The sequence below is a fragment of the Hyperolius riggenbachi genome, chromosome 7 (assembly GCF_040937935.1).
Source record: "Hyperolius riggenbachi isolate aHypRig1 chromosome 7, aHypRig1.pri, whole genome shotgun sequence".
Taxonomy (NCBI): domain Eukaryota; kingdom Metazoa; phylum Chordata; class Amphibia; order Anura; family Hyperoliidae; genus Hyperolius; species Hyperolius riggenbachi.
The window spans coordinates 145,411,527-145,439,319 of NC_090652.1; the positions used below are offsets into that span (position 1 = coordinate 145,411,527).

Below are 27,793 nucleotides of genomic sequence, written 5' to 3' on the forward strand. Positions count from 1 at the left end.
GTTCTGGTATCTATTGAATCTCAGCTGAAGCGTTGGTCGAATTTACCACTAAATCTATACGGTAGAATATGCTCAATTAAAATGATCATTGCCCCGAGGCTACTCTACATTCTACAGATGTCTCCCTGCTGGATTCCGCAAAGTATCTTTAAAAAAATAGACTCCCTTATTTCTAGTTTCCTATGGGCAGGAAGCAATGCAAAAATATCGCTGCAAACTCTTCGCCTACCAATCTCGGAGGGGGGGCTAGCGCTTCCTGACTTTCAAGCCTATTACCTAGCGTCCCAGCTGGTGCCCATACAGAGCTGGTTGGGTTCAGTTAGAACTAACTCTGACATGAATACAGAGGCGGATATCGCCACATCGTACGAAGCTCTCTGCTCCGCTATTTACAGAAATGAAGTTCCAACAGGGAACGAAGGTACTTCACTGATTAGACACACTATTAAGGTATTCAAAAAAGTCCAACGAATATGTGATCCCTCCCCTAGTACTATATCCCCTAGTTTACCCCTTTGGCATAATGACCAGCTCCCGGAACTCAAAAACATACCTGACATAAATTTCTGGTGCAAAGCGGGCATTAAATACGTTAACCAATTATATACTGAGGGTTCCTTTAAGGACTTTACCACTCTGAGACAGGAATTTCAGCTTCCACGACACTCAGTGTTTCGATACTTCCAGATTAGGCATGCACTCAAAACCCAGCTTGGCCTACATGGAGTGGTACTAGCCCCCACGCCTTCAGAATCGTTACTGATAATAACAAACTAATATCAAAGTACTACGAATTCATATTGCTTGCAAAACTAAGAAATAATGCATATAGTTATAAGGTCAAGTGGACGGTCGGGGGAGAGGGTATTGCTGACTCAGAGTGGTTAGAATTCCATGACACATACTATAAAACTGTCATAGCCTCAAAAGACAAAGTGATTCAGATTAAGTGGTTGCATCATGCCTACTTGTCACCAGCACGACTGGCAAAGATGGGAAAGGGAGCTACAGACGCATGCTTCAAGTGTGGAGTAAATAGGGCTGACTTCTTACACTGTGTGTGGTACTGTCCCCAGGTACAGGACTATTGGAAATCAGTCACTCATTTTATGTCCAATAAGCTCAAACTACCGCCAACCATGTCCTTCCAAGCATGCATGTTGGGGATCTTGGGGGAAGTGGGCTGTGGGACACATAAGAGGACGCTGATACGTACACTATTATTCTATGCCAGAAAGACCCTTACTTCCAAATGGAAACAAAATAAAACACCACCCATACAACAATGGATAGAGACAGTGAACAGTACCTTGCCGCTATATAAGCTTACTTACCAGTCTAGATCACAGTTTAAGAAATTTGGGAAAATATGGAACACCTGGGTTGACGCCTTAGATACTGTAATACCCCACTTAGACATTTCCGTAATGATACAAGATCTGCACTAAAGTAAATAAACCGATATATTGGGTACAAGGTTAAGTAATACTTAAAAAAATCGTACGAGGATTGGAATGGGGCAATATACTACCACTGTATTACAATTACCCTCTGTTTGGTACATTGACATATATCAGGATACAACCTATGTAATTGAAGAAATAATGTCATGAAAGCTGTGGGAGAATACCGGAATGTTCTTGTCTTGTTCTGTTTTTATGATGTTAATGTTTGTTAACCTATAAAAATCGAAAATCAATAAAAATTCTCTTTAAAAAAAAAATTATTGATCATAATTCCTTGACATATGTGCACACACAGCCCTCTCCTATTTGAGCTCCCTTCATCATGATAAGTAACAATTTAATTGGCGTACAGGTTACGATTGGGCTGCAAAAGTGGAGTTTTTATTTCTTTTAAATGCTTCCACAAGTGCTGTATCTGGCTGTTAGCAGCATGACTCCATAAACATTTAAGGGATTATTTATTAAATGAGTCATTTTCTGTCAAGGCAGTGTTCATTTCAAACACCTGGATTCTGGGAAATGTCTTTTAATTAATCCCTCTGAGTTTTTATTGTGTGGGAATTTGAAGCCAAAGCAAAGTAGTCTAGAAATAACTCCTTTAGTAAATCAGCTCCTTGGTGGCTCTGATATAGCAAAGGTGTATTTCAAAGTGCCTATTGTGGTTATATTATGTGGCAGCTGTAGAAGCAATAGCACTACATCTTGCAGTTCTGTAGCTGTAGTATTATTATTATTATTATTTATTGTATTTATAAAGTGCCAACATATTACGTAGCGCTGTACATTAATTTAGGTAATGTGGCACCGCCAGGTAGTAAGTATAAAGTAATTGCAGAGTAAGAGAGGTTGCTTATATTGCACCAAACTTTACTATTGTCTATGCTTCTGCTCTTGACAGTCTCTACTGCTTGGTGAGCTTTTGTCAGAACCTTAATGACTGCGATTCACTGAAATCATGAATATTTAAAATTATTATTGGGCTTTTTACTATCTTAAATGCATGCTCTCTCTCTCTCTATTTATAGCTACAGTATCTATAAATATATATCTAAGATTATCGCTGTGCTTGTCAGGCTTTGACCTAGCAGCAAATATACAGATGTTTTCAAGTCCATATGCTAAATTATTAACCTTTAAAGTAATATGAATCATATACGTATCTGAAACAGGTCTTGAATTTTGTAAGAGAAGATAACCTATTCAGTCAGTTGATCATTACATTTACACAGATTCTTCTTCCACTATTACTCATTTGTAAGTAGTAATGTACTGCTGCATACATTAGTTTTTTTGTAAGTGAAATATTTTTGGCCATCTATCAACCTATCAACTATTCAACACTTGTGTAGGGCAGTCCCAAGAGAAGAAAGGCAGAGTATTAAGTGACATACACATCTAGGGTGATTGTTCCTCAAATAACCATTTCTGATTGTTTCAGTTTACAATTATGAGAGAGAGCAGCCACGCAAACATGCTGCTTGGCTATTTATTGAGCAGTCTGTTCTGTTCTATGTAGATAGAAGGCATCAGAAAAGTTGTTGTTTTTTTATTGGGGACACCTATATGAATGCTGCAGCCCTTCTTCAGGTGCTCTGCCCGAAACTTGCACAGCTTGTTGCTGCTTACAGCAACAAGCAGTACATCAGATCACCGGTCAATCTGATGGAAAATTGTACCATGTAGATGAGGCTTTATGGTGGGCATACACGGTGCGATCCAGTGGCTCGATTAGCCGCGTCCGCTCATGCGCCCGAATCGATTACCGCTCGTCCCCGCCGGCGCCGCTTATCTTCCGCTCGATTCCCTGCCATTGTCCGCGGGTGGGAATCGAGCGGGGAATCGATCCATTCGTGATCGGACCTGTTGGATATTATCAGTCTTCTTCTCTATAGCAAGTAACAGTGCTGCCAACAGATTACTTCCATTGTCACACACCACTTTTCCGATCCCCAGTTGGTGTGGGGTCAGCCATTGATTGGCCTGTGACTTCAGAGCTAACAGGAGTACTTGTCCCGTATGACTCTTGGATTCCAGGCACATCACCACCAAGGCAGCGTGACAACGTCGTACCAATGTTGTGAAATAGACTCTGGGGAGCTGGGGGTGCGCAGTTGTAGTAGAGGAGGGCTCAGCAGATGAAGAGAGTGAAGAGGATGTAGGAGTAGGAGAAGAAGAGGAGGTTGCAGGCCTTCATGCAATTTGTGGTGGTGACACCAACTCTACTGTAGAGCCACACATTCCATGCTTCCCAGCTGTCACCAGGTTTACCCACTGGGCAGTGTAGGTGATATAACTGCACTGATCGTGCTTTGAAGACCATGGGCCATATGCAATTAACTTTTTCTACTGTGTTTTCACCTAGGTGGTAATTTTTCACCTTGTATTTAAAATTATAATTCAGCACTTTTTGATAAAAAAAAAAGTACCAACAAGTAGTGGAAAAGTACTATCAACATTATTTTGAGTATTTTCTTGCTTGCTGGTTTAAAAAGTATTTTATCAACAAGTTGTGAAAATTTCACCTAGGAGAAAACTCAGGAGAAAAAGTAAATTGCATATGGGCTCATGTATCAGTGGTCATATGGACCCTTGCCTCAACACTGTGGCCCATATGCAATAAACTTTTTCTCCTCAGTTTTCTCCTAGGTGATATTTTCAAACTTGTCAATAAAATGCTTTTTTAAACCACCAGCAAAAAAACATTTAAAATAATGATGATTGTACTTTTTTTTACCAACTTTTTGGTACTTTTGATTTTGCAAAGTCCTGAAAAGTTATTCTAAATCAAAGATGAAAAATTATCTCCTAGGAGAAAACTCAGGAGAAAAGGTTAATTGCATATGGGCCTGTGTGCCAGAGATGCAGTGACTTGGCTCTGCACATGATGGTACAGGTTTGGTATTCCCTTTTTTGAGAAAAAAAATCTGCAAGGTAGCTTCCACTGTGCTATCCCAATATCAATCTTTTAAATGCCTCAGAGTCCACCAGGTGGTATAGTAAAAAGTCAGCTGTCAAACGCCGGGCAAAGGGGTGACTCGGGGACTCAAACATGTCCTCACAGAAAATTAACTGTGGGCAGATGAGCAGGAACTTGTGAAGGTGGAAGGCGGAGTGGAGGGTGGTTGAGAAGGGACAAGGAGAGCAGAGGTGGATGTCAATGAAGAAGCTGGACCAGGAGGAGTGTGGCATTGATTTTGTGTGCTGTTTATCTTCAGGTGTTCCACCCATTGTGCTTTGTGATGGGACTTCATGTGCCTTCACAAAGCAGTTGTACCTAGGTGGGTGTTGGCCTTCCCATGACTCAGTTGCCTATGGCACAGGTTGCAAATAGCAATGCTGTTGTCAGAGGCAAACACACACAGTGGCAAACACACAAAATACCACGCTGCTGAGCCTTGTGATAATGGCATTCTGGTGGTAACAGTAAAAGTTGGTGGGTTGGCTGCCTGATCCTAGGTGCCTATACATGCAGTTTGCCTGCAGATCCTTGCAAGCTCTCCCTGCTTCATACTCATCTGCTCCTCCCTCTCTGACTCTCTGTCTCCCTATCTGAACTGTCCTCCTTGCTTTCTTCTTGTGGGCACCCACGTCACATACATCGACACATCGTCAGCATCAGCTGCTTCACTTTCATCTAATAATTCACAAAGGCAGCAGCAGCGGGGACATCATCACACCTTATGCCGATCTGTGTAATGTCGCCTGACTGATGAGGTTTAACATCCTTATCTCCTGGCAATAATGCTTGCGCATTACTGATTTCTACAAACTGAAGTGTAAATAACTCCTCTGACACATCAAGTGAAGGGGCTGTGGTAGTAGCAGTGGTGGTGGAGGAAATCGTACATCGTGGGGTGCCCATATCAGAGCAGGATAAGGATGGGGCAGCAAGGTTACTGGCAGAAGAGGTAGAAGATGGGGTGTGCTGCGTAAGCCAGTCAACTATGTCTTCAGCATTTTGTGAGTTCAACTATGTGCCCTCTGAGCACTGGACAATATGCTAGGGTTACAGGAAATCACAGCAGCATGACTCCTACGATCCCTGCGGTGTGGTTTTTTATGATTACACAATATTAATAGAGCAAAATAAAGGCCCTGCCAGTGAGGAACTGAATGTCACTTCAAATAGGTTTACAGTGTAACAATCACCACAATATATAGGCACTGCCAGTGAGGCCTGATACAGGACAATAGTGGATACTAGATGGCAGTAGTGTTTCTGTGTCTGAACATTCAGCTGTTTTTTTTTTCTTGAATGTCACTTCACTCAGGTCAGGTGACAGATAGGTTTATGCTATGTGCAAGAATCACAACAAAATATAGGCTCTGCCAGTGAAGCCTTATACAGGACAGTAGTGGATACTAGATGGCAGTAGTGGTGGTGAAGGATTATTGGGTTATCTAGTTGGTGCACTAATAGGACTAGCACACCTGTCTATAACAGTTTAAGTGTGCAGTGGACACTCATAACCGCAATATAACAATAGCAAGGGAAAAAAACAGCCCTTACAAGGGTTATTGGGTTATCTAGTCAGTGAATTACTGTAGCAGCACACCTGTCTCCAACAGCTAATGTGTGTGCACTGTACACGCAGTACAAGGGTTATCGGGTTATCTAATCAGTAAACTACTGTAACAGCACTGCTCACCTGTCTCCAACAGCTAAAATGCACTGGACAGTGGATACACAGAACAGCAATATAACAATAGATAGAAAAAAAACAGCCCTTACAAGGGATATTGGGTTATCTAGTTGGTGAACTACTGTAGCAGCACTGCACCCGTCTCCAACAGCTAAAGTGCACTGGCACACAGAATAGTAATCTACACTATCAAGAAAAAAACCCACAGCTCTTACAAGGGCTATTGGGTTATCTAGACGGTGAACTAATACTGTGGCAGCAATAAGACACACAGAACAGTAAGCTAACTATGCTATCCTTCTCAGCAGAACAGCTCTCCCTACTCTGCCTAGCATGGCAGCCAAATGCAAAATGGAAAATGGCTGCTGTTCTCGCGTTTTTATAGAGGGGGTGTGGTCCAAGAGGGAGGGATACCTACTTGATTGCCATGTGTCTGCTGACTCTGGGGTGAGGGGTCAATTTTTGGCTCCATGCATTGTATGGGGGTGAGGGCAGATCAAACCCACCATCTGTTCGCCAGCGGGCAAACGGCTGATGATTGCTGGGAACTGTCCACGGGCGAACAGTTCGGGCCATAGCTATATATATTGCCAACTTCATACTTTCCCGGTGAGACGCTTATTTTTCTAGGCTCTGTCTACTTTTCTCTGCTGCTGTAAAGGTGGCTGTCTATCCCTGATGGATTGTCCTCCATAGCTCTCGCCCCCTATAATGAAGGGGTGCACCTTCTCCCATCCTAAGCATTTTTCCCCAGTTCCATGATTTGTTCACAGTGTTTATTTCGGGTTCCTTTTTTAACATTTTACTTAATTTACATGCAATGTGTAGAAGAGTGGATTTAAAGAGAGTCTGAAGCGAGTATAAATCTCGCTGATTCTCTTATATTCAGCAGGGGCATGTGTACCCCTGCTAAACCGCCGCTATCCCGCCGCACAACGGGGGGTCCCTTACCCCCCAAATCCCCTCCGTCCTCGCCGGGGATCTCTTCCTGGTGAGGCAGGGCTAATGGCCGCAGCCCTGCCTCACACGCGTCTGTCAGCGCGTATCTCCGCCTCTCGCCCGTCCCTCTCCCTCTTCCTTCACTGAGAGGGGCGGGGAGAGGCGGAGATCCGCCGCTGATAGACGGCACTGAGAGGCAGGGCTGCGTCTATTAGCCCTGCCTCTAGAAGCAGCAAAATCTACGACCAAGTTGGTCGTAGATTTTGCAGGGGGGGATTTGGGGGGTAAGGGACCCCCGTTCTGCCGCGGGATAACTGTGGTTTAGCAGGGGCACACATGCCCCTGCTGAATATAAGAGAAGAAGCGAGTTTTTTAGTGTCTCTTTAAATGTATAATGCCAGAATATCTAGTTTATACATTATACGAACAGAAAGATAATTTTGCAACCTGTTGGTGAAATTAAAGTAAACCTGTGAGTTTTTTACCACTTGAGGACCACAGTGTTAACCCCCTAGTGACCAGGCCAGTTTTAGCAAAATAGGCCACTGCAGCTTTAAGACAAAGCTGCAGGGCCGTACAACACAGCACACAAGTGATTCCCCCCCCCCTTTTCTCCCCACCAACAGAGCTCTCTGTTGGTGGGGTCTGATCGCCCCCCAGATGTTTTTTTTTTTTTTATAAATATTTATTGCTTTATTTTTTATTATAAATATTGTTTTTATTTTCTTCCCTCCCTCCTTCTCTCCCTGTAGCCGGCCAATCATGGCGATCGGCTGTCATAGGCTTGTGCCTATAAAAAGCCGATTGCTCTCTAATGTCCCAGGGGGACAGCCGTGTCACACGGCTGTCCCCAGTACAGCGCTCCTGCTGATCACAGCGCTGTACTACCCTATTAGACTGCGGTTTCGCTGTCTAAGTCTCCCGAGCGGCGATCGCCGCTCGGAGACTGAAGGCGGGGCGGAGCTCCGCCCCCCCAAGCAGGAGATGCGCGTGCAGCGTGCGCATAATCTCCGGCTAGCCCTATAGACGGCCGTTCACGCCAATCGGCATGAAGCGGTCCTGGGGCTGCCGCACTGCTCACGCCAATTGGCGTGGAGCAGTCGGCAAGAGGTTAAATAAAAAAAAAATCCACATACTTACCTCGGTAGATCTTCTGGATGCAGAGGCTTCGCCCGTCTCTCTCCATCTCGTCATTTCTATTGTTTGGACCCCCGAAGCTCGCGACCACGCTCCCATATGGGAACGCATAGTGCAGGCGCAGGTTGTCATGCACCTGCACAGTAGCAAGACGCCACCACTCGGGCCCAGTGGAAAAAGCCGAGCCCGTTCGGCTCCGGGCTAGTGCGCAGGCATGAGCCATCTATTCTTGTGCAGTGCGGCCGAGCTCCATCAACAAACCCTTGTAGGCTTGAGGTGGAGGGAGATGGTGGAAGCCTCTGGAGGATCCCCTCTACCTAGGTAAGGTCACTTGCTTCTCATAGATGCGCTGCAGCGTCCAGGATATCGTCTATGAGTGTTGACTCATTTATTTTACAGATTGTGAGGCGATATTATCTATGAACCGACATTTTGATATGTGTGTGTACTGTATGCCTCTGAGGAAGCGGTCTTTGACCGTGAAACACGTGTCAGGCAGTCCTTTGTTATGATGTGGAGTCCTGTATTGGTTCTTGTGCTTACTTGTCCGCAATCTTGAAGAAAATTGAATACTGAAGAATAAAAGACTGATAGTTCATTTAAAACCCCGTTATTTTTTGTGGATTGTATATAACAATCTATTTGGGGCAAATGTTTTACTACAGGTACACTTTATGTCTAACCTGAAGCCTCTTTGCATATGCTGTCCTCCCTTCCCTGGCATTCAGGTTACCTGTCCCTGACAATGATGTGGTCCACATCATGGGTGAGGCAGGATTGACCACAAACCCAGCTGCAGCCACTTCTCACTACTGAGACTGTAAGCTGCCTTATAAGCCGTCATTCACTAGGAAGGTGTTGTTGTACCATGAAGGCACTGTATCAGTGTATCCGTTGCTGTGCAGATTCCGACCATGTCTTTCCAAAGGAACAGCAATGCATTTGCTATACACTAAGAATGCATCTGGGAGGCAACACAGTGATATGAAATGTAAACCAGCCCTGTTTCTCCATGACATGTATCACAATACTACCTGGGGTTTGGCTTGGTCTGACAGGGATAGGGAAGAGGACGTAGTGACAAGAGGCTGCATGCTGTTTATGGAGACCAGCTGGCCACTAGAGATACATTACACAAGAAAAATGTTATATATTTTATAATTTTAAGTGCACTTACACAAATACTGTGAATAAGGGCTTAAAATGTTGCAAGTCTAACTCACTAACTGTTTATTAAATAACCATCGGCCAGCTAATTGAATGGCAGTTGCCGAAGCAGGCATAAAGGGGCCATAGCTAAAAGCCTGGAGTCGCCTGATAAAATAGTGGGTGCTGAGGCCACCCACCCAGGGCTGGACCAAGGTTCTCAAGCACTAGATTCCAAGGTGCCCTTCCAAACTGTGCCCATCCCAGTGTAAATATTAGCTCCCTCCCCAGTACAATAGCCAGATGTGCCCTCCTACAGTATTAGGCAGCCCCTCTCCCCAGTATGGTAGCCAGATGTTACCTCCTAACTCCCACTCACCCAAGTATGATAGCCACATGTGTTACTCCCAGGTTCATCCCCATCCACCCATACACTGCTCAATTATTAGACATGTCTGTATTTTTTGTAATCTTTTATTACTTACATCCCTGATAACCTCTACAGAATTGCAAAGAGTAAATTGTTAAATTCTTGTCACTAACTGTCAGAGTTTCACAATCACAATATAATCCCTACTAAAGTTAACCTACTAATATGTTTCTGGGAATAAGAAAGGAACCTCACACAGAAACTGAAAGAACATCCAAACTCCATGCAGATAATGTCTTGCAATAATTGAGCCTGTAACTATGCAAACAACAACAAAAACAACGTATGGTGCTAAAATATTTTGTGTGAAAAAATTGGCCTGTACAAAGCCACATGTACACTTCAAAGTTAATGCCATGCTAGATGCCTTGATAGGTATCAGATGATGTATATGGGGTATCCTTTTAACCGTGATAAGTTGTACAATAGATTTTAGGATGCTTTAGCAATGAGGCCTACACTCACCTAATGGATTATTAGGAACACCATACTAATACGGTGTTTGACCTCCTTTCGCCTTCAGAACTGCCTACTAATTCTACGTGGCATTGATTCAACTAGGTGCTGAAAGCATTCTTTAGAAATGTTGGCCCATATTGATAGGGTAGCATCTTGCAGTTGATGGAGATTTGTGGGATGCACATCCAGGGCACGAATCTCTGGTTCTATCACATCTGATGCTCTATTGGGTTGAGATCTGTTGACTGTGGGGGCCATTTTAGTACAGTGCAGTGGCGGACATACGGCCGTGCAGGCCGTGCCGCCGCACGAGGGCCCCTGAAGTTCCGTTGCTTCAGGGGCCCATTAAGTATTGCTGTTTTTTTTTTTATTGTACTTTTTATTTTTTTTTCATTTTTTTACCTGGGGGGCCCCGACTCCTCCCCCCCTCACCTCGGGGCCCCCCTCATGCCTCGGGGCCCCCCTCATGCGTCGAGAGAGCGGAAAATACAGGAAGTCTCCGGGGCTCCAGCAGACGCTAGAGGCCCAGCCCAGCCGTTTGGTCTCCGATATGTCTCCAAGTTGGAGACATATCGGAGACCAAGCGGCTGGGCCTCTAGCGTCTGCTGGAGCCCCGGAGACTTCCTGTATTTTCTGCTCTCCTGCCGCGCATACCGGGAGGGGGGCCCCCCGAGGTGAGGGAGGGAGGGAGGATAGGAGTCGGGCCCCCCACCCGGATAGCTACCCACCCACCTGGCTACCCACCTACCTACCCACCCGGCTACCTAACCACCCACCCGGCTACCTAACCACCCACCCGGCTACCTACCCACCCTGCCGGCTACCTACCCACCCGGCTACCTACCCACCCGGCTACCTAACCACCCACCCGGCTACCTACACACCCACCCGGCTACCTACCTGGCTACCTAACCACCCACCCGGCTACCTACCCACCCGGCTACCTACACACCCACCCGGCTACCTACCTGGCTACCTAACCACCCACCTGGCTACCTACCCACCCGGCTACCTACCCGGCTACCTAACCACCCACCCGGCTACCCACCCACCCAGCTACCTACCCGGCTACCTAACCACCCACCCGGCTACCTACCTACCCAGCTACCTAACCACCCACCCGGCTACCTACCCGGCTACCTAACCACCCTGCCGGCTACCTACCCACCCGGCTACCTACACACTCACCCGGCTACCTACCCGGCTACCTAACCACCCACCCGGCTACCTACCCACCTGGCTACCTACCCGGCTACCCACCCACCCACCCGGCTACCTAACCACCCACCCGGCTACCTACCTACCCAGCTACCTAACCTCCCACCCGGCTACCTACCCACCCGGCTACCTACCCGGCTACCTAACCACCCTGCCGGCTACCTACCCACCCGGCTACCTAACCACCCACCCGGCTACCTACCCACCCGGCTACCTACACACCCACCCGGCTACCTACCCGGCTACCTAACCACCCACCCGGCTACCTACCCACCCACCTAACCACCCACCCGGCTACCTAACCACCCCCCCGGCTACCTACCTACCCAGCTACCTAACCACCCACCCGGCTACCTACCCACCCGGCTACCTACCCGGCTACCTAACCACCCTGCCGGCTACCTACCCACCCGGCTACCTACCCGGCTACCTAACCACCCACCTGGCTACCTACATACCCACCCGGCTACCTACCCGGCTACCTAACCACCCACCCGGCTACCTAACCACCCACCCGGCTACCTACCCACCCACCAGGCTACCTACCCACCCGGCTACCTACCAACCCACCAGGCTTCCTACCTAAAGACCCACCAGGCTACCTACCTACCCACCCACCCGGGAGACATATCGGAGACCAAGCGGCTGGGCCTCTAGCGTCTGCTGGAGCCCCGGAGACTTCCTGCATTTTCCGCTCTCCTGACGCGCATACCGGGAGGTGAGGGAGGGAGGGAGGATAGGAGTCGGGCCCCCCACCCGGATAGCTACCCACCCACCCGGCTACCTACCTACCTACCCACCTGGCTACCTAACCACCCACCCGGCTACCCAACCACCCTGCCGGCTACCTACCCACCCGGCTACCTAACCACCCACCCGGCTACCTACCCACCCGGCTACCTACACACCCACCCAGCTACCTACCCGGCTACCTAACCACCCACCCGGCTACCTACACACCCACCCGGCTACCTAACCACCCACCCGGCTACCTACCCACCTGGCTACCTAACCACCCACCCGGCTACCTACACACCCACCCGGCTACCTACACACCCACCCGGCTACCTAACCACCCACCCGGCTACCTAACCACCCACCAGGCTACCTACCCACCCGGCTACCTACCAACCCACCAGGCTACCTACCTAAAGACCCACCAGGCTACCTACCTACCCACCCACCCGGCTACCTAACCACCCACCCACCTACCCACCCACCAGGCTACCTACCCACCCGGCTACCCAGCCACCCACCAGGCTACCTACCCACCCGGCTACCCAGCCACCCACCAGGCTACCTACCCACCCGGCTAAGGGCTGCCTACCTACCCACCCACCAGGCTGCCTACCTACCTACCCACCAGGCTACCTACCTGTCAGGAACCGGCCCGCGGCACGCCTGCGTATACGGTTCCCGACTGCGGGTTTGACCAGATTAAGCGGGGAACAGCCTTATTTAAGCTACAAACAAGGCTGGAACCCCTCAAACACTTCCCACTTCCACCACTAGCGTTGCTAGACACGTCCCCTCAGCTGTCGAGGGCTAAACACGCAATCTGTGTTTTCGTATTTGGGTCAGCTTTGCGCTTAGGCCGAATACGAGAACGCCACGCACCCACACACACAGTACAGTTGTACAGTAACACAGCACAATCAGACAATGATTTGTAATGCAAGTTACACTGTCGTGCAGCAAAACCACTAACAGTCGTTCCGAACGATACTGTTAGACTTCCCACTCGGCTGTCGAGCGCAGATGTGCCCCATACACACAATGCAATTACAATTTCATATGGTAGTGTTGCTCAAACATACAATTAGGCACGGACTTATACACAGCTACACTGCAGTCTCTTCTAGGCTATGAGTGTTAGTTTACTACGGCAGAAGTCAAGCTTATTAAATAATAATTTAATATTCCAGAAAAACATGGAACAATGCAGAACAGAATATATACAAAAGATTACGATTAAGTAAAAAAAGTTACAAAATTAAGAGTTACAAAGATACACACAAAAGCGATTTGCTTACCAAATACCGGGATCCAGATAGAAGAATCTTGGACTTTTGTGGACGGACACAGTTCTGGCTTTGACCAGGAGCCCCTTAGCTTGGGCCGGGAGACCAGCTGCCGCTACCGTGAGAACTGATTTGAGGTAGCTGTCCCCTGGTTTTTATAATAAAATATTCGCCCCGAGCCTGTAAGCCTGTGTGGACGGGGGGAAGCTAGATTTAATTACATCCTCAGTCATAATTGTATTTCCAGAGATCCAACATCCACTATAGTACACACACCCAACAAAAGACTTCCTTAGCCCAATTTCCCCAGGTTACAATGACTATACATCAAGAGATTGTTAAGTGAGGCTTTTCAACTCCACCAATAATTCAATTTCCACAGGTCTAGTCCATACATAACGCGTGTCATATCCTTTCCTGTGATATGCCACTTCAAACCTTTCCTTGTCTCAGTTTTCAGATCATCAAAAAGGTCTTCATGATTGCACGTATTTTCTGGGCATATTTGCCGACATGATTGCACGTATTTTCTGGGCATATCTGCCGACATGATTGCACGTATTTTCTGGGCATATCTGCCGACATGATTGCACGTATTTTCTGGGCATATCTGCCGACATGATTGAATGTATTTTCTGGGCATATCTGCCGACATGATTGAATGTATTTTCTGGGTATATCTGCCGACATGATTGAATGTATTTTCTGGGCATATCTGCCGACATGATTGAAAGTATTTTCTGGGCAAATCTGCCGACATGATTGAATGTATTTTCTGGGCAAATCTGCCGACATGATTGAATGTATTTTCTGGGCAAATATGATTACATTATGTGTATTTTCTTGAGAAAACCTGCACAATTATGTGAATTTTCTGGGGAAAGGGTCACCAAAACTTGGGCCCACTGTCTTTGCGTTGCACTTTTCAAGGGAACCTGAGGTGAGAATAATATTGAGGCTGCCATATTTCTCTCCTTTTAAGCAATACCAGTTGCCTGGTTGCCGTGCTGGTCCTCTGCCTCTTATTCTTTCAACCATAGACCCTGAACAAGCATGCAGCAGGTCAGGGGTTTCTGACAATATTGTCAGAACTGAGAAGATTAAGCTGCATGCTTGTTGCTGGTGTAATTCAGTTTATTACTGCAGCCAAATAGATCAGCAGGGCCGCCAGGCAACTAGTATTGTTTAAAAGGAAATAAATATGGCAGCCTCCATATCACTCTCACCCCGGGATCACTTTAAATGACAGTTAGCTCCGCCCTTATCCGGTCATTGCCACGCCCATTTTTTGCTGCAGGCTTTATCCACACCCAAGCGCGCCGCAGGTTATAGCCACGCCCATAGCGCGCCGCAGGTCAGGGGGGCCAACAATTGAGATTTTGCACAGGGGCCCACTGCTGGCTGTGTCCGCCACTGGTACAGTGAACTCATTGTCATGTTCAAGAAACCAATTTGAAATGATTCGAGCTTCGTGACATGGTGCATTATCCTGCTGGAAGTAGCATTAGAGGATGGGTACATGATGGTGATGAAGGGATGGACATGGTCAGAAACAATGCTCAGGTAGCCCGTGGCATTTAAACGATACCCAATTGGCTCTAAGGGGCCTAAAGTGTACCAAGAAAACATCCCCCACACCATTACACCACCACCACCAGCCTGCACAGTGGTAACAAGGCAGAATGGATCCATGTTCTCATTCTGTTTACGTCAAATTCTGACTTTTTTGTGAGCTCATGCAAATTGTAGCCTCTTTTTCCTATTTGTAGTGGAGATAAGTGGTACCCGGAGGGATCTTCTGCTTTTGTAGCCCATCCGCCTCAAGGTTGTGTGTGTTGTGGATTCACTAATGCTTTGCTGCATACCTTAGTTGTAACGAGTAGTTATTTCAGTCAATGTTGCTCTTCTATCAGCTTGAATCAGTTGGACCATTCTCCTCAGATCTCTAGCATCAACAAGTGATTTTCGCCCACAAGACTGTCGCATACTGGATGTTTTTCCCTTTTCACACCATTCTTTGTAAACCCTAGAAATGTTTGTGCGTGAAAATCCCAGTAACTGAGCGGATTGTGAAATACTCAGACTGGCCCATCTGGCACCAACAACCATGCCACGCTCAAAATTGCTTAAATCACCTTTCTTTCCCATTCTGACATTCAGTTTGGAGTTCAGAAGATTGTCTTGACCAGGAACACACCCCTAAATGCATTGAAGCAACTGCCATGTGACTGGTTGATTAGATAATTGCATTAATGAGAAATTGAACAGGTGTTCCTAATAATCCTTTAGGTGAGTGTATGTCTTGCAAATTAATTTTAGTAACAAACTGAATCAAAAGCAATAACATTTTTATTTCCATATATTCTGTACCAGTATAAAAAGCTTGTAAAAAGAAATCAAAGTGACAATTTAATACATAAATTGTTACCTTAGGGACTATTACTGTTATTTTTGCAAATAATGGCTTGTAATTACTGCTAGGGTACAATGGGAAATAAAAAAACACAACACAGAAAAAATACACCTTTATTTCCAAATCATATATTTTCCCAATACATTGCATTTGGGACATAATTAAACCTCGCTGCCGATATGATTATTTTTATATTATTATAGAGTCTAAAAGCAAGCAATTTTTCTGTGCAATTGGGTCATAATAAAATATTGTAATTAAATAGCAGAAAATCAGCCAATCAATATTCTACTAGTGCCTATGTCCAGCGCACTTTTACTGGGTGCCATTTTTTACATGTATCTAGCAGTTGCTGGTTTTAAAAGATTACTGGCATGTTTCTTTTACTTCTCAGGTCAGTGGAAATGTACATTCGAAGAGTTAGTTGCGCTTTACTAGTCCAGACCTGTATTCCAGGCCAGCACTTGCCCTAGGCCCCTGAGCACTATCGGGCCCCCTAGGTCTCCCCCCAACTATAAAGTGCTCCCCAGGGCACCTGCACAGCTTTCATTATAGCACAGCCTACCTGGGTCGGTGCGCTCCTTAAAAAGTCCATGCACTCCATCTCCATCCTTGCTGGGCGCATCTTGTTAGTGACCCGGGTCATGGCTCCCCCTAAAAAATTGGCCCTAGACTACAGTACTTACACTACATAATATAGACATATGGCAATGGTAGGGATTAGATTGTGAGCTCCTTTGAGGGACAGTTAGTGACAAGATATTTATATACTCTGTACAGCGCTGCGTAATATGTCGGCGCTATATAAATACTAAATAATAATAATAATAATAATAATAATGGAAGAAAGTTCCCCCTGTGAGGATGAAGTGCACGGAGTGATGGAGGAGTGCGCCGGCCTAGATAAGTGAATTGGTATGCTGCTGAAAGCTGTGCAGGGTTCCTGTGGACCACTATATAGTTCGGGGGGAGACCTGGGGGGGAGTGATGAGCAACAGACTCGGGGAGGAGGGGGGGTTGGCATAGGGGGGGGGGGGGGGATTTGCCAACATTTATTGGTTTACTTGGAAATTTGAAATAAAATAAAAATGTCAAAATTCATTGTACTTTTGGCAACTTTTGACAAGTTCTTGTTTCTGTCTGTATTTTCCATCATTAGGCTGAGTTTACACAAAGCATGTTGCGTTGTAACATGTGAACTCACTGCTTATACAATTGTATGGGCATGTTCACATCTCTGCATTGTAGTGGACCTCATCATCCTACTCCAACCTCAGCACTAGGATAATAATAATAATTTTCCTAACACATTTCCTACAGTGCGTTTCTGGATCACGTGGGTTGTTTATGCTATGAAAATAACATGCACATGATTTCTTGCAGCTATTCCCTCCATCATTTCTTGCCCCCTCTTCCTCCCCTTGGCGGTACCCAATGGTTCCAGCACACACAGGTCTAAGCAAGTTTTCCCATATTGAGGCTTGTTAATTTTAGGACTTATGGCCTGTACGTAGAGTATACACTTTGCTATTTCTCCATGTGAAGGTGGCCACAAACCATACAATTTTTTTTCTATTTTTTTTTTCAATTAAAGAATTACAATCAATTTTTCTGATTCATTGTAACATCTAAAAAATCTGACCAATGTACCACATACGTATGTTTAATTTTTAACCAATTATTTAAAAAAATAGAAAACTTTGAAAAAATTGCTTGGGTCTATACATTAATAAATTGATATTCTACCCTATCCCATTAAATTTTCCTAAGAATTTATCAGAAAAGTCCACCCATCCCGATCGACTTATATTGAAACAAAAGGAAAACCGATTGGATATCTCACGCACATAAAAAAAAAAAAAAAAGTATAATTTTTTCGGAACAACAGATTTTTTTTATTGAATTGCCATAAAATTGGATCCTTGTATAGTATGTGGCCATCTTGAGGAACATTACCATTGTAATTTGCTTTCTGAATACTTATTATCTTATGTTCTTTAGATGTAAAAAAAATAAAACTTTTTATAAATAAAGCTCAGTCTAGTTTCACACTTGGACGGTGCATTGTGGTGCGTTGCGACATACATACATCTCAACCAAAGTTAACATTTGCTGAATTATGCAATGTAACACACACAACGAAGCAGCTGACCAATTGACTAAACACCTTCATTGACTAATATTGTATGTGTCAACATATGCGGTTCTGGCAGCGCACTGCATGTTCCGAGTTGTAACAACAGAATCCGTCGTATTGCAGCTCTACTGATGAGGTGTGAACTGTTCATAATTTTGAATTGTACCCCAGTACAGTGCGCTAAAAAGTGTCTGTTACAATGTAACGTGTTAGCGTGACAGTAAACTTAGGCCACGTTTGCAACGAATCGGAACAGCAGCGCCCCACGTTATGCCCGCGTTGTGTCAGGTAAAACGAAGCATCCAATTGATGAAAAATATGCTTCACTTTAAAGCCCCATCTACACGATACGATTCTTTGTACGATTCTATTACGATTCTATTTACGATCCGATTAAATCCAACATCTCCGATCAGGATTCGATTCGATTTAATTCGATTTGCCATTGGTTTGCAATTGCAAATCGAATTGAATCGAATCCTGATCGGACATGTTGGATTTAATCGGATCGTAAATAGAATCGTAATAGAATCGTACAAAGAATCGTATCGTGTAGATGGGGCTTTAAGGTGGCCATACACTGGTCGATGTGCCATTAGATCGACCAGCTGACAGATCCCTATCTGATCGAATCTGATCAGATAGGGATCGTATGGCTGCCTTTACTGCAAACAGATTGTGAATCGATTTCAGCCTGAAACCGATCACAATCTGTTCAGCTGCTCCTGCCGCCTGTCCCCCCCCCCGTATACATTACCTGAGGCTGGCTCCCGGGCGTCTTCTCCGCACTGCACCGCACCGCTGTTCTTGCTCCATCCCGGCGCTTCCTGTGTTACTCCGTGACCAGGAAGTTCAAATAGAGCGCCCTCTATTTCAACTTCCTGGTCACCGGAGTGACACAGGAAGTATAAGCGTACACTGGGACATGCGGAAATGCGGTGCAGCGAGGAGAAGAGGACCCCGGAGCCAGCTTCAGGTAATGTATACATGCTCGGATCGGGCCCGAATCGTACGCCGCAAGCGACGCGCTCCTACCGCCGGGCGATCGAGGGTAATTTCCCGCACGGCGCGATCGACGGTCCGATCCGATTTCGGGAGGGAATCGGATCGGCGGGTGCGTTTAGCGCAAGCGATTGGCAGCAGATCCGATCCCAGGATCGGATCTGCTGTCGAAACGGCCGTGAATCGAGCCAGTGTATGGCCTGCTTTACTCTTAACACAAGCATTCAGCAGTAATGAACTGCATGCAGTGTGTTACCATGCCATTGGTGCTGCATTGCATTACAGCAAGCTGCGTTAGGCTTCTTGCACACTGCAAGCGATTACGATTCAGATTCCGCTTTTTAATCAGTATTTACCTCCGATTTAGATTCCGATTTGCAGTGTGCAAGGAGCAAACTGCAAATCGGAATCAGAATCGGAAGTAAAAACAGATTAAAAAGCGGAATCTGAATCGGAATCGCGTGCAGTGTGCAAGAGGCCTTACAGAGTGGCTATTATGCCGCAATACACTGCTGTAAATGTGTCCTTACTCTCAAAATCACCCACAATGGAAACAGACCATAAGGGCAATTTGGTCAATGGGGACAAAAAATACCCAAAATGTATGAAGGTTGAGACTTAACTGACCCATTCAAAAAGGAGAAATCCCCTCTTTCATCAAAAGGTACAAGTACAGCTATAAAATCTGACATTTATTTTAACCTCAATGCAAACTAACAATAATAAAAATACAAAAGACTTTGGGACGGAGTTCTACTTTAATCTGTTTCATTTTTTCCCCCTCTTGCAGTAATTATGGCTATAACTTTCTACTTCTGGGACATTTTTCACACTGCATGTGAAGGTCTTGCTTGCAGCTGTGCTTGTCTCTAAGCACTGAGACTGTCGTACATTTTCCGAATGTCTGTATGGGCCCAACAGGAGCAGGGAAGTGGATGACACAGTGCCAAACCAACATCTATATAGTGTGAAATAGGGAAGTGCTGGAAGGAACAAGGGGTTCAAAGAACTGGACTCCTGCCCTGGCTGGGCCCAGTCCGAGCCGCAGCTACTGCAAACAGCATTGCTACATAATCTGTTCTAATCTTCACCGAGAGAGCACTGCATTAGTACAGTGTTCGGAGACAGCACTTCCTAAACAAATCATTGCTCAACATTCAAATCCTTGTTAGATGGAAAAAAGAAGAAGAGAATTCAAGTTTACGTGTTCTCTGTTTATAAAGGCAGACCAGCGAATAGTTAACATTTTAACTTGAATTAGACTTATTAGCAGTGCATTTTTTTCGGCTGCGTCTGCAGGATAATTGCAGCTGTATCCAAGCCGCAACAAATAGTATAAGATATTCACAGCCTCGTCAAACACACATTAAAAAATTCTGCACTACGTACTCAGCAATAGCCTCTCCTTCACTGCGAACTTGTGGTCGCACAGAAACTCTGTAACTGCTACAGTAAAATGGAAAAGGAAAAGAAGCAGACATAAATCTGGCAAAACGGAACATTCTTTCAAAAGTGAAAAGTTTACACGACCATAAGAAGTCCATTTAACAAGGCTGATTAAAAAAAAATCAAATCACTTCGGTTTTTATACGCATGATGGGAAATATAGAAGTTTTGCACATAAACCACAATAAATAATGCTACATTTTTTAAAAGTATTATCGTTATTTTTCCCTTGGCATGACTAGCTTGCGGAAAAGTGTGCTGTTATCTATGTACATGAATGTTTAACTATTAGTTGCCAGCCGCAAATCTGAATATGATAAATTTACCTAAAGGCAGCCAACAGATATAGAATTGTGAACATTAATAAAAATAAATACATAGATAAATAAAACATTCACTAGTTTGCAGCAAAAGTTTTTATGGCTGACTTCAATTGACATGATTTATAAAAATAACTGAGTAATTGTATTAAATGTGGAACATAGAAAGGCCAAACGGCTGCTTTTTTTATTTTACTTTGTTCTACTGATTATCCAGGACCCAGTTTTGTGTGTGTGTGTTTTTTTAACAATTTTCTTCTTTTTTTTTCCAGTAGAGTCCCAGTTAACTGGATCTTAACAAGCCAGCAGTCTCAACCAACCAGCATAAATTGTTAGTGCTTACAGTAGTAAAGGCCTACTTCTGAAGGTGGCCACTAACAATCCAATTTCTAGTGAAGGCCCATTTCCACTAGCGCAAATTCGCATGCATTTTCTGCATGCAGATTCGCATAACAAATGCAAGTCAATGGGCTTGTTTCCACTAGCAAAAAAATCTGCACGCTGGGCTGTGCAGAAAAAATCTGCACAGCAGAACCATCAGAATTCGAAAGCATAGTGTGCGATTCGCATGTAATGTAATTAATAGGAAAATCCCATGCGTTTCCGCTATGCAAATTTTCCATGCGAATTCGCATATGTTTTTGCGTAATATTAATGTAAAAGCACACAGGCACTGACATGGTTAAATTCGCATACTTACAAAAGTACGCGAAAATGCTTGAGTTTGCACGTTAAAATTTGTAAACAGACGCATACAAAGTTGCATCCGCATGCAAATTTGTTTACGTGTTTTCCACGACGGAAACACACCGCACTAGTGGAAACGTAGCCTTAAAAATAATTTGAGCGATCAGATAATTCTGATCTATGTGAAATATCGTAATACGTTGTTAACTACACCATCAACGAACCAATCTTTGCTTCCTATCTTTCACAACTGACAAGAAAATCCAAATTTTGGTACAACGAAAATCCAACGGGACAAATGTTTTTATAATCATTTGTGCCCATCAACAGAGATTAGTTACAACCAATCCGATCACATCCAATCAGAATTATCTGATCGCTTGAATTATTTTTCGTTAGAAATTGGACTGTTAGTGATCACCTTTAGGCTGTTTGTGGGCTCTGCTGTGCTAAAGACTGCGTTCCGCGGCCCCCCAAAGGTAAATATACTTTCAATTACTATATTTTAACATTTAATACAGAGCTCATGGTATGTTTACAGAGTGCAGTATATTACTGTATTAGCTAGGCCTATTTTAATAATCGAACCTCAAGCAACCAGAAATCACACTCATTCGGCATTAGTCGTTCTCCATCAGTGCTGGATAACCGAGACTGTACTGTATATTATTTATAAGCAGCTGCAGTGGATCTAAATATTAGTTATGAACCCATGAAAAGCACAAAAATACAAATAGATCTCAAACATATTGGAAGGTAAAGTGTTATTAAAATGAGTTGTCTTTCCCCTTTTTCATTAAACTTGTGGCTAATATTTCTGTCTGTCTGTGTGCAAAAGTAACAGAAGATCAAGAAACGGTTAACTTCAAAGTACTTGTGATTCTTGGTAATAATTTAGCATTTGCAGCTCCACTCCTGGGTGTTGTAGCTTGCAGTTCTGGGAATAGGCACCACCTAACTGTAGCTGAGCTAGGAAACATGAATAAGGAATAAAACAGCGTGCAGCTTATTGGCCTTTTCACATGACTCTCGGATCTAATCTGCAAACTGCAGGTTTAAATTGTTTTCCCTCTTCTGAGTTTAACCATTATCTGATCCAAAAGGCATGCAGGGCTCTCTGCAATAGGCTGCTTGTGGAGTGAGCTGTCTGTGCTGCGCGCTGGGGCCCCCTGCAGGAGACCAGGAAAGAAAGCATCAGCTTCTCTCTCTGACGTCTCCCGAATTTCTAGGAATGCCCCTTCCCTGTTACTATATTTGGAGGTAGTTTCTAGGAAAATAATTTTCAGAGGATCTGGACTTCAGCACAGATCTGCATTCAGAACCACTTTCAGGATCTTTCCTTTTTTCCCTGTGCAGAAAACTCGGGAGTCTCTTCTGCTTTTGGATCAACAGTATGATTTGCAACATTCTTGCAGAAACATGAAGACGTTAGGGCACTTGTGGAAAAATGACATGTGCAGCTGAATCAATAGGTGAAAAAGAAATCTCACTTTTTTTTGGATCGCTTCTGCAGCCAGTCCTGCTTTTTTTCGCCCCTGATCTGGCCTCTTGTGGCGTGACCATGATGATGATGATGAAGAAGAAATGTTACAGAAGCCTGGCAATGTGATCTTTATGTAATGAGTCAGGATTCGCTAAGGGAAGGAGCAAGGGCTTCAGGATCAACCTTCTCAGCAAAAAGGAATGACAAGCAGGGAGATCTGCAGCACGGGCTCCCTCTTGTATCTGCACAGCCTGTAAGTTACCCTCCTTTTGTCCTGATTTCTATAAATAATACAGGCTGCAGCTTCTCCGGCAGCCTGTGATCAGCATGTTTAAAAGCCAGTGCAAGGCACAATGCATGGTGTGATCTCAGGGCTGCTCTGCTCTGTCTGCAGGTGTGGGGACTGGGAGGGTGCTCAGCTAGGTGCACTGATCCTGGGAACTGCAGAGCAAAGAAAACCCTGACAAGTCGAATTTTAGATCACATTTTTATATCTAAGGAATCAATTCATAGCTTTGCTTTTTTGCTGACCTTTTTGTAAGCTACTGACACTATTCGTGTGGGCTCTGCATTCCAATTGGGGGCGATCAGAGTTTTTTTTATTTTTATATTTTAGTAGATTACCCTTTTTCTATATGGATTAGAAACAACTGAATAAGTACCTGTAGTCCCAGGGGAGCTTGCAATAGACAGTGTCTGACATTTAGCTGCAGTCTGCTATTGTACAGGCTGCTTGCTAAAGCAACAGATCTCAGCTGATATGTCCTGCTGCTTGTACTATCCCACTGTTCTACCTTGCACCTTCTGCTATTGCTTTGTATCTGCGCCCTCCGCCAGGACAATTTTCCATTGTGCTGTGTAAGTAGGTGGCTGGCTAGATGTGAAAAAAGTTGCTAGAAATAGTTGCAGTCAGAACAGTACTGTTTAAAAAAAAAAAAAAAGGTGCCAAAGAGCCAGATGCTGAAATGTGAAGAGCCATGAACAGGTTAACTTTCCCAAGCACAAGTGCACAATCGTTTCACGAGAAAAGCATGGCCTGCACATTTCGAATAATCTGACACACCCACCAGGAATGAATACTGTCCTGTCCGAATGCCTGCTTTTCAAGTCAGCACAGATGTAAAAATACCACTGCTTGGCATAAAACAGCCTGATTACGGGTAGAGATACGTTTACAGGTAATTCATTTTCTGTGTAATATGCACATCAGGTTGCAGCGACAGTCAGGATTGGTAATATACATGTAGCAAAAGCATTGTGACCTGCAAAGTAGCTTCAATGGCTGAGGACTGGCACCTTGTATCCATCAGGTTACAGGCCTGTTTTGTATCTTATTGTGTACTATCTCTGTTAATGTAACACTACCTTGTGATTAGACTGCGTGTTTGTACACACATATTGTGTATTGGTACTACAACACAATATTGTTTATAATATTTCTGGTACACCATATTTCTTGATCTCGGCATTGTCCTTCCTGGCAGAGGCTGTATAGACATGATACACACCCATCTGTCTCTGTATTCCTGATAAATGACTACTGGGGGAAAAAACTGAGTATATACAATATAGCACAAGCACCAGCTTTAAACCTGGGTAAAAAAAATGCCTAATATAAATGATGTATGTTTCATCTATTAGTGTCACTAGAATTCCGAAAAGTCTTCTTCACGATGAAGTCATACTTCAGACAAGTGCATGTTATTACCACCCGATAAAACAGTGCCAACAATTTCTTTATTTACTAGCAAGGAAAAATAATGACCGTTATTTGGGTGTATGATTTCTCATGGGCGGCAAAGGGTTATCAAAAAATACCTATTTTCTCATGTCGTGGCCGTTTTTACAATCCCTTATAAAGTTAACATGTTTAACTTATCCTGAGCAAGTTCTCCTTATATTACAAATATTTTATAAGTCTTAAACTTTTACGATGACGACAACAAAATGGGCTTATAAAAAAGAAAAAAGAGAGACAATTTGCTATACATTTCATGTCATCCAGCTTATTCCACCAGTTGTTTCTTTTTTGGGTAGGAGCCGAGAGGCGCCTGCAATCCATGAGCCAAGCCAAAGCTAACAAAATAAGGGTTGACAGCTACATTTGGAAAGCGCTCAAATCATATGCCTCTTGTTCGGCCGTTAACCCTGTAATGTGCATGTTCTCAGTACGCTTCTGTTGCTGGGGCACGTGGTAAGTGACTTGGAGGTCTTTGGTGAACTGCTGAACTCTTCTTCTATCCCACTGAAAGGGTTAACAGATCAATACTGTATTTATAAAGGCACCTCTTTATAAGATGCCGATCTAGTTCACGTAATGATAGAAAATATGTACGGATGTATTTATGACAGAATTATGCATCATTGTGGTGTGATATACATATATTCTATACTGTACTTTCAGCTAATTGCTTTTGGAAATAAATCTTACTTGTTGGACGTTACACGAGCATGTCCCGAGGTCTGTGGGGCTTCAGAGTCGGGATTTTGGGGGCGAGATGAGCTAATGTTTTATCCAACTGGCCCGCAAAGTCCCGCTTCTGGGTGCCGCTAATTTCTTCAAAATGTTGACCTTTCACGGTTCAAAGTTTAGTGTATAGATGTATGGAAATATCAGCGTTCTTGTACGCCGAGTGTGACATGAATTTAATATGCAGGATTTAACCATAAAAATACTACTTAGCAGTTTTGTCCTTTTTGGTTGGTAATTAACCTAAAATACTGCCAGCATTTGTGCTGTGTTGGCATAGATGAATGGTTTTATTTTTTGAATGATGGTGCCAGAACAGTAGCACATTTGGAAATACTTGATTTCAGTTATATAACATATAATCTCTTTATATGTATTATGTAACTTGAACTTGTTTTTTTTTTTTTTTCCTTTTTGAAAAACATTAGGCCTACACTTGTTTTTCAGTGTTACCTTTTGTACAGTCATTGCAACTACAATGTTTTCCTAAAAAGTTGCCTTTTAAAAACTTCAAGATTAGGATGAGCCATTAACTCTGTTATATTCTTTTTCTGTTCAATAAAAAAAACACTGATACGTGACCCCCCATTTTTTTTCTTCATCATCTCCTTATTGGTGGGACAACAGAAATACATGGATGTACCTAGAATTTTTTTTTCCCAGAAGGATAATAATCTCACTGTTGTTCCAGATTACTGAAGTGTTGTACATATTTTTAGCATACCTTGATAAATGAACAATACTAGTATTTTATTTCCATTGCCTACCCCCCCCCCCCCCCACACACACACACACACACATTTTAGCTATCACTAGTTGTCATTGCTGCGGACCATCCATTTGAAGATTCATGTCCTATTAGGATTTGTGCAATGCAGACATTAATGCATTTAATTTGTAGCTGTAATTATATTATACAGTTTTCTAATTGTATGCCTAATCAAATGTAGATTGTTGTTGACAGTTGCAAATGCTGTTGTAGCATCTCATGAGTTAACACTGACTATCAAACCTGACTTACTGTTCAAGGAAAGAATTTTAAAGTACATTTTTGGAGACAAGAAAGACTTGCAAAGGATCAGATTTCGTTGAGCTGTTAGTTGCTGTAACAGAGCAGCTTGTGGGCTTTTTAACACTTGTGTTTGTAAGTGAGAGCACTAATTAATATTGCATCTTTGCATGTGTGCATAACACGACAAGACCGATATGAGGCCTTAACACTTCTAGGCAGCAGCTTAAGATTTTTAGAGGTGAGCTTGCAAAGTCAAGCTTGTGTTTTTTTTTATACTTTCTTCATTCTAATTCTCAGAAATGACTTATTTGAATATAAGTTGCCACTTATGTGATTTTTTTGTTGTTGTTGTGTGTGCATAGGCCCTTGTTCAATTCATTTTTTTTTCTCTTCAGTTTTCGCCTGATATAATTCTTCATTTTCTGGTTGAAATAACTTTTCAGCACCCTGCAATTCAAAAAAGTACCAAAAAATAGATGAAGGAAGTACTGTCAAAGTTATTCTGAGTGTTCTTTTGTTGGCTGGTGGCTTAAAAAGCATTTTATTGATAATGTGTAAAAATATCAGATAGGAGAAAACTTGAATTGAAGAAGGGCCATTATCTCTTTATCATGCATCTTTTTATACATATACTGTACACGATAATTTGAACTTTAGGCCAATTATACCACATAATTTTTGCTTCTATCATAATTTTTTTTATTGAATACAGAGCTTTTTTATGACAAGTTCAAAAACAGTATAATTTTGTGCTTGAGCCTATAAGTGTGTCTGTTTGTGTTGGTTTATATATTAAATAATTTTTCAACATATTAAGTGCATTTCATTTTTGTGCTATCTGGCTGATTACGTATGCTCACAATCTTATGGGTATGAAGTTACAAATCTGTTTAGTGGAAATAAGTGTTTGCATAAAATCAAATAAACTACCTATTTAAAACCATATAGCCACTGAGTTACACTCTAAGATCGCTAGTTTTAACTTGTATCTAAAAATTACAGACAGAGAGGCATTTTATTTAAATTTCGATGAAATGGAAAATTCCTTCGCTTGAACTGTCGAATTTTAGTGCATCACGTTATCCTGGAATCAGTTCCATACTGAAATGTCTGTGAACATGAGTGTTAAGTTTTGTAAGTCACAGTAACATGAATTAATTTTTCTAAACTTGCTTTTGAGTTTTGAATGGGGTAATGGAGACAAAGTACAGTTTAATGTAACTTGTGAGTATGTAAAAGTGTCATTTATGATAAAAGAAAAACATTGTGTGTGTGTCTATGGGCCTGCTTAAGTTTAGTCCATCTATGGAGAAAGATGCCTCCTTCCCATGCGTGCTCTCACTGTAACACAACAATTCTCTGTT

The 27,793-nt window shown here is 43.6% G+C and overlaps 1 long non-coding RNA gene across 2 annotated transcripts in view; it reads left to right on the top strand.

Annotated features, from left to right (window-relative positions):
* Positions 1–22,754: 22,754 nt before the first annotated feature.
* LOC137524632 (uncharacterized) overlaps positions 22,755–27,793 on the top strand; it is a 185,306-nt gene continuing 180,267 nt past the window's right edge. Inside the window, exon 1 of one of the 2 annotated variants that reach the window (XR_011022746.1) lies at positions 22,755–23,200. This is a non-coding gene — a long non-coding RNA (uncharacterized lncRNA). Of the gene's footprint in view, positions 23,201–24,078; positions 24,126–27,793 lie in introns of those variants that run through there. The other variant, XR_011022747.1, reaches the window with a different exon arrangement.